The sequence below is a fragment of the Ruditapes philippinarum genome, unplaced genomic scaffold (assembly GCF_026571515.1).
Source record: "Ruditapes philippinarum isolate M1 unplaced genomic scaffold, ASM2657151v2 ctg9717_1_1_1_1, whole genome shotgun sequence".
NCBI lineage: Eukaryota > Metazoa > Mollusca > Bivalvia > Venerida > Veneridae > Ruditapes > Ruditapes philippinarum.
The window spans coordinates 14,481-22,791 of record NW_026864924.1 but is presented as its reverse complement, the minus strand read 5'-3'; the positions used below and the strand labels follow the sequence as shown (position 1 = coordinate 22,791).

Below are 8,311 nucleotides of genomic sequence, written 5' to 3'. Positions count from 1 at the left end.
TGTTACGCTTGTTGTTCTGACATTTATGAATCATATTTAACTAACAATTTCACTTATAAAATCAATTAAAGAGTAAGCAACTGCGCTGTTTGAAGTCAAAATTGTTTTTATTTGTTTGTTAAATATAAGGCAGTTTGTATCAATGTTGTAATTAGTGCGTTTAATACCAATAAAAGTCAGACAACACATAATTGTAGCTTTGTATTTCCTCGTTGTTGATGAGTATGAATCAGTAATCAATGATATGTATAATTGCATAATCAAACTAACTTCTTGAAAGCAGACGATATATGGTATGTTAATGTGGTCGGAATTGAGGAACACGAATGTTCAGTATGCTTTTTTTTCTTTTTGTGTTTCTTTTTTTAATCCTGATTTTTAGCGAAACACTTTTATGTCAAAGATAGTATTTAATCATTTTTAAATTAGTAGTTGCTTCAAGGCGATATTGCTTTTAAAATATTTGAATATCCTTTTTAGAACTTTTGACGTAGACACACATTTTAGATAATGCACACTTTAACATGTGAAAAAACATACTTTTCAACAAACGCACGCATAAATGAAAATATTTTATTTTAAATAAAGTAAATGTCTTTTGAGCATTTCAATTTATTAGAATGTGTACAATTACGTTTTCCTTTTAATAGAGACACATTTTAACGTATATTTATTTGCATATTCATCTCCTTTACACGAAATTCGGATTCTACTACATTCTGTTTGCAATAATTAATTATGTAGTGGTTGTGCCATTTCAGTTAATTTCTAACTAGGCAAACAATATTCTTTCCTTGTACTAATTTACACTTTAATACTGTTTCAGGTAGTTGTTAAGAAGACAGATTCAAAGATGAAAGTAACCACCAAAGTTTGTTGTGAAGTTGTTTCCCTGCTTATACTATCTCTAACGTTACTCAGTGCCTGTTTAGCTGCCCCATTAGACACATATTACCAAAACAGATGATTCCGAACTAATAAATCCACAGGTAAATACTGTCCTATGTAAACAAATCATTCAAATTGTTATGTTAAATGCGAACCTGACATTGTGCTTTACTGAACTGAATGGACCTTACTCGCTTTTAGTTTCTCTCACAATTAATTACATATTTTACGCTAAATCGCTCATAAGGTTCTTGTTCTGAAAACCATCAATCATATGGTTAAAGGGTTTTCTTTCTCATTTCAGTATTGATGTTTGGAACAAATTACCTAATACTATCGAACATTCGACTTTACAGTCTTTTCAAAAACAGCTGTAAAATTATTTTCTATTTTTACAAGTAGATACATGGTGGAAATTCACCACTTTATAGTGCAGGTTTTGAAAAAGTTGATATTATCATTTTTTAAAATTATTTTTGAGTGTATCTATAATTACTACGATTAATATTAGTGTCAGCTGGATGAATGAAAGTACATTTACATTAAAAAATATATTTGTTGGGTATTTTTTGTACAAAATATTAAGAATTTTGTATAGATCTACTTGTATTTTTTCCTTTGTTATCGGTAATTAGAAGACCGTACTTAAAATAAGTATACATGTTCTCTTATTATGTAACCTTCTCGAAATAAAAAAAATATTACTATTTTTATTTCTGATTATCTTAACATCTCTTCTAGCAAGACCTAACTGTACAGAATAGACGTTTAAAATGACATAAGTTTTATTTTCCGGTAATGATTATAAACTGAATAAGAATACTCGTTGAAGCTTAGTACATATAAGTATGATTAAGTCAATAACTGGTTATAACATGGAAATGAAAACAAAGTGGTTCATCTCTCGATTGATTTCATTGGAATTCTCTAATGTAAGTTCCTGTCATATTTGAGCTAATAGTATTTGATTTTGTTTAATCAAAACGATACCCTTATGTTTTAATGTGTTCCTTAGTTTCGAATCCCTATACAAGATTATTTAGAAATTAAGTATTAAAACACTAAATTGAATTTAGATAATTAATCTTGAGCATCACGATGCACCCGCATATAGGACTCCCGCCATTTTGTACGTTAATTAACGTGAAGTGAACAAATAATAAATTCTAATTTAAAACGAAACAAAGCAGAGGTTTCCTGTTTCTAGCAGTGACAACAAGCCCTCCCTGCTTACTTCTAGGTCAAATGATAAAAAACGTTTGTACTTTTGTGTAAACCAAATCAACCAGTAACTGTGTCTTATCAAAGTGTAGCGGTTTGATAACCTGTCAACCAATTTATATAAAATTGTATAACACTGGAAAAGTTAATTGATTTTTTTTGTATTACATATCTATTGCTTGATTATAAGAAATTATTTTTATTCACCTAAGATGTTTAATATACTCATGTTATACTTGTTTTGTAGAGGTTGCAGCTTCTCAAAGAGCTTAAGGACATGATTGAAATAGAAGAAAGAAATAAACAAGAAGAAATGGGTAAACCTTTTGTTCCCACAAATGATGCTACAGGACTAATGCGCGTTATGCCACAAAAGAGATTTCGACTATTTCGAACACAGACGCGCGGAGGTACCGGTAGTTGTACTTTATCTACGTTATTTCTTCAGTTTAACTTAATCTAGTTCACTTAATCATGCCAATTTCAAGTTGACACATACATGACCTTTTAAGTTATTTTTCTTTATGACTTAACGTCACAGAAAAGTGCCGTTGAGTTATCATTTAGTTGAGGTATCAGATCAAAATTGATATCTCCTATACCCATTAATCACAGGTTTCCGATGCGACGATTGTTCATCAGCACATGTTTACAAATTGTAAACAAACTTTATATTTAAAAAATTAAATTCAAAATTTATATAAATAAATATTTTAACGTTATTTCTATATCAACGTGTCCTATTCTTTATAAGTTTTCTTACAAATAATTACCTAATTGCATTCTGAGCTTATAGTAACGCTACGATACTGAGCGAACGTATAGACAAAATCATTGCGCCATGTTAACAGTTTAAAGAAATAAGCTTTTTATGCTTTTATTTCGCCCAGGGAGTTTTCAATTCAGTCGATATAATGTAATAACCTGCACATTTAGGGAACTAAATCACTTATAACCATTAGTCAAAGCTCTTACGTAAAATCGTATAAATAAATTAGTTTGAATTTCCATGGATATTTAACGCTTTTCCTTTAATTTAAGATAAAAGTAAAACGTATCTTTTATACCACAGAGAGGTTTCATCTTAGAAAGTGCGCTTATCAAACCTTTTTACATAAAAATACTAGGATAGAAGTGTCAACGATTTCTTGATGGTTGCATTGTGGCAACATTATTGCTTTATTAAAATAGAACCATTTAAAGTTTTTCTTTCAAATGTTCTACTTGTTCTACTGTTTATTCTCCGTGACTAAGAGGGTTTTATTCCCTAGAAATATAAACATTAACTTATATTAATATTGCTCTTTGAAACTTCATCACCTTTTACGCCCATATCTTGTGTAAGAATTTCGTTTCCATATGTGTATATAAAAGTATGCGAATGTATTGCTAATAAGTCAAAGGATAAGAAAAGCATTCGATACATTGTGAAATACAATTTATATCGCACCGTTAAATACCATGACATTTATACTTTACATGGAGCAAGCCTATTAATGATGAAACTTTTACGTAAACGCTTGTGTTTTCCATCATATGATATGTTGTTTTTTTGAATCGCATAGCAATTGCTTTCAGTTTAAACTTATGGACAAAGCCATTGCACCATGTAAACTGCTAAAATTAATAAGCTTCTCTTTATCCCCAAGAGAGTTTTCAATTCAGTCGATATAATGTAATAACCTGCACATTTAGGGAACTAAATCACTTATAACCATTTGCCAATGCTCTTGAGTATATTCGTATAAATAATTTAGTTTGAATTTCCATAGATATTTAACACATTTCCTTTGATATACATGTAGGATCTAAGTAAAACGTATCTTATATACCTTTGAGAGATGTTCCATCGTAGAAAGTGTGTTTATCAAAGCTTTTTACATACAATACTTGGATATAAGTGCCAACGATTTCCTAAATGGTTGCACAGTGGTGGCAACACAATTGCTTTATTATATAAGGACCATTTAAAGTTTTCTTTCAAATGTTCTACTGCTTGTTTACGGTTATGTTACTTTTTTCACTACAAATATAGACATTCACCTAAATTAATATTGTTCTTCGTAATGATATGACATTTTACGTCGTTACCATTTGTAAAATATGTCCTTATATGTTTATACTAGTATGCAAATGTAGTAAGTGCAAATCAAAGGATTGGAAAAGAATTCGATAAATTGTGAAATACCATTTATGACTCATCGTTTAACACGGTGACATTTGTATTATACATGAAGTAAGCCTATATATGATGCAACATTTATTCAAGCGCCTTTGTTTTTCCGTCATATGATATGTTGTGATAGATTTGTTTATGCAGTAAAGCAATTAATTTCAGTTTTAATCTTGCATTGATACATTGTACAAAATGTGATAAGCCAGATGTACGAATGCCCGGTAGAGACATTTCAACTTCATGAATTCTCGATTTCATCTTCATGAATTCCCGATTTCAACTTCACGAATTCACAATTTCAACTTCATGAATTCACAATTTCAACTTCATGAATTCACGATTTCAACCTCATGAAATTGAAATCGTGAATTCGGAAGTTGAAATCGTGAAGTTGAAATAGTGAAATTATATACTTGAATTCATGTATTCACTTATTGAAATCGTAAATTCGTGAAGTTGAAATCGTGCATTCATGAAGTGGAATTCGTGAATTTATGAAGTTGAAATCGTGAATTCACGAAGTTGAAATCGTGAATTCGTGAAGTTGAAATCGTGAATTCACGAAGTTGAATTCGTGAGGTTGAAATCGTGAATTCATGAAGTTGAAATCGGGAATTCATGAAGATGAAATCGGGAATTCGTGACTTCCGTAAGTTGAAAACGGGAATACAGGAAGTTAAAATTGTGAATTCATGAAGATAAAATCGTGACTTTATGAAGTTGAAATATGACCCTACCGGTCTTTCGCACAGATGCCAGTTCAGACGCTGCTGAAACTCCTTAACCTTGAATGAACAAAACGTGTGAAACAAAACATCCACACTAACATGCAAGATTTAACACATAGTGAACTTTAATTTTATTCTTGTTATATAACATAATAGTAGCATTGTATCGGGACTGAAGCATTGTGCATCGTAGTTTGTAGCAGATAATACGTCTACAATATATGTTATTAGTGACAATATCCCTTTTTGTTCATTGTGAAGTTCAACTGAATTGAGAATATATTTTAAGTTTTATGTTAAAGTGTGTTGCCCAATTAGTTATAATAAAAATGTTGGGAAAAAGTATAAATTGCCTCGTATAAAAAGACTCCCCGTTTTTAAAAAAAATTATTAAAGTTACAAAAAGGGTTATAAATTAGGGAACTTTTTTTGGGTCCACGGAGATATTAATTTTTCGCGAAAGAAAATTATAAAGGGAAAGAAACAGGGAAAATGTTAAGTTTAATGCACTGTCACCCACTAACCCCTTTGATGGGCATAATGTACTTTAAACTTTTTCACATTTTTTGAAATTTTTTTTAATTCCCCCATAAAATTTATTTAAAAGGAAAAATAAAAAAACCTTTTCAAAAAATTAACTTTTTAAAGTTCTTTTGTCAAAATATATTTCTTTTTCTTTTGTTATTATGATATTGTCTAACAAAGTGAATGTCATCACTACCTTTATCGGTTTTTTCTAAACCCTAACCAAATGTATCCGATTTGAAAGTAGGAAATTGGGAATAATCATAATGATAGTGGAAGTATCTGGTATAAGGATTTTTTGGTTGTTGTCAAACAACATGAGATTAAATTAATGCCAAGTTCGCTCTTGTTATTTAACTAGTATTCAAAAACGTACATCAGTGTGTTCCTAGTGTTGTTATATAATCTCGTCATCAGGCAGCTTTCGATCCTTAGCCTAAGCTTTACGATGTTGGTTTAAACATATGAGCCGTGTCACGACAAAACCAACATCGTGCGTTTGCGACCAGCATGGATCCAGACCAGCCTGCGCATCCGCGCAGTCTGATCAGGATCCATACTGTTCGTTTACCAACCCTATAATAAGTAGAGAAACTTATAGCGAATGCGCATGCTGGTCTTGATCCATGCTGGTCGCAAACGCACTAAGTTTGTTTTTCTGTGACGCGGCTCATATTTATTTAAGCTAGATTGCGAAACAAGTTCTGGAAACATAAATTAATCACATTCGAGTCCGCTTCCTGTAACCAACCAGTCCTGGTGCCATATGAAGAGAAACATGGTTGTGACGTGATTAGGGCTAAAACTCATGGTCAACCGGTTGAGAGGCAGACCTTAACCACTAGGCCACCGCCCCCGATGTTCACCTATCATTTATTATAATTGCACACATGTATTATCTGCTCTTTATTTTTTAATTGACATTCATGACATTTGAAATATTTGTATTTTCAGGTGGAGTAGCATTGTGTCTTTTTTTTCTCATGAATATTCATTCTATTTTTTAGAATAGTTTAAGACTCATTTTATGAAAACAATTTTGTTATTTAAAAGACTTTTAAAGATCCATTCAATGAAATAAAGAAAAGAGTAATTAAATTGAAATTTGAGTTCCTTTTGTGATCAATAATACGGTAATAATTGTAAGTATTGTAAAACACTGTGATCAACCGACAGTTACCATACCAAATTGGCATAATGTTTCAACCGAACATTAATAATTATTTGATCTAAAAGAGGTTCTGTTGTTATTGATGTAGAACCGATATTTTTGCAAATAAGGCAGAATATCTCAAAGTGTAGGCACCATGCGTATATCCCATATACATGTGCATTTTGTTTAAAACGTAAAGTTCCTAGCATCTTGGAATCAAATGATTTTATACATTAGTATAATAGGAAACGACAGATAATATCCAGGGAAGATCACCATTAAAAGAATACAGGTCTGCCCCTTTCAAAAATATTACACAAACTCTTATCTTATCTTATATTAACTCATGCAAGAGGCTAAAGTGAAGAAAACATAAATGAATGCAGTTTTGCAGTATGACAAGGTTCAAGAACATACAATGTATAAAGGCAATATAAGGATTGGAGAAATTATTTGACCATTTAAGCCTCAGTTCTAAATCTAAATCTAAACAACTGATAAATAAATCAGAAGTATACCACATTTAGTGCGAGACGAAACACAGTTTGTGTTTATTTACCACAATTTACTACGAGTTATGCATTACAGATAACCTAAAACCACAAGTTAATATTTCGTTTGTTTTATCCTTATTCATAGATAATGTACAACATTTGATCGATTTTTTTTAAAATTAATCACTCAAACGGGAATACGACAGTGTTGATTTTACTTGGATAAATCTAAGTGTAAAATAATGCATTTCTCATACAAATTTACTAGACTATGCACATTGATTTTGAAATATTTCATATATAATCCATATACAGGGATGAAATGTGGTTTCTGGAATCGTATGACAGATTCTCTACATAAAATTCCTCTGTTTTGAAGGCATATGAATATTGTTTGTAAACTGAATACAATGTCCGGAACATAATATTATTGCTCCGCGCCCACAGGCTGTGGGCGCGGAGCTATTTGTGTTTATTTTTTTTTTTTTGTCCATGGACCCGGATTTGAGCAATAAATCCTTTCGATTAACAGCTAAAAGTAAATCCGCGTTCAAGAACTCCTTTCGATTTCTATATTGGTTTCCCCGTCGGTGATTCGCAGCATGTCATATTAAGCAATGAGAACCGGAAAGCAGTTCTGCTGTTACATAAATTCGAAAGCTATAAATAGCTATAAATGTTCTGATTTGTTATTTCCCTTTTTAGTAGTACATGAAATTATAATTTGTTACATCATGTTGAAATACATTTACACACAGCATATCAAGTATACTATTTGTGATTGAACTTGTCAATATAAAGCAGATTTCAGGCAAGAGATTTTAACAATTTTGCTTTCGATAATTATTTTTAATTTATATTTATGAAATTAAATGCTTAATAATAACATGTTGATATATTGGTTGTTTTGAAATAATTAAACTTTAGTATATAACGTTACATTTCATTTTCGCCATTGGTACAGCATACTACTTTGTGATAATGGTATGACTAGTGACATGTTCGGTGGTCCGTGCTTGACAGCGAAAGCTGCATATTGTATTACGAGCGGATGGACACTCATTAATGTGATTTCGCTTTGTCAGCAAAATTTGTTTACACAATGTCTGTGAAAGTAGGCCAAAAT

The 8,311-nt window shown here is 31.1% G+C and overlaps 1 long non-coding RNA gene across 1 annotated transcript; it reads left to right on the top strand.

Annotated features, from left to right (window-relative positions):
• The first annotated feature begins 255 nt into the window (after positions 1 to 255).
• Positions 256 to 2,499, top strand: LOC132727289 (uncharacterized). Its single transcript, XR_009625328.1, has 3 exons — positions 256 to 333; positions 827 to 989; positions 2,357 to 2,499. It is a non-coding gene; the product is annotated as an uncharacterized LOC132727289 (long non-coding RNA).
• Positions 2,500 to 8,311: the final 5,812 nt, after the last annotated feature.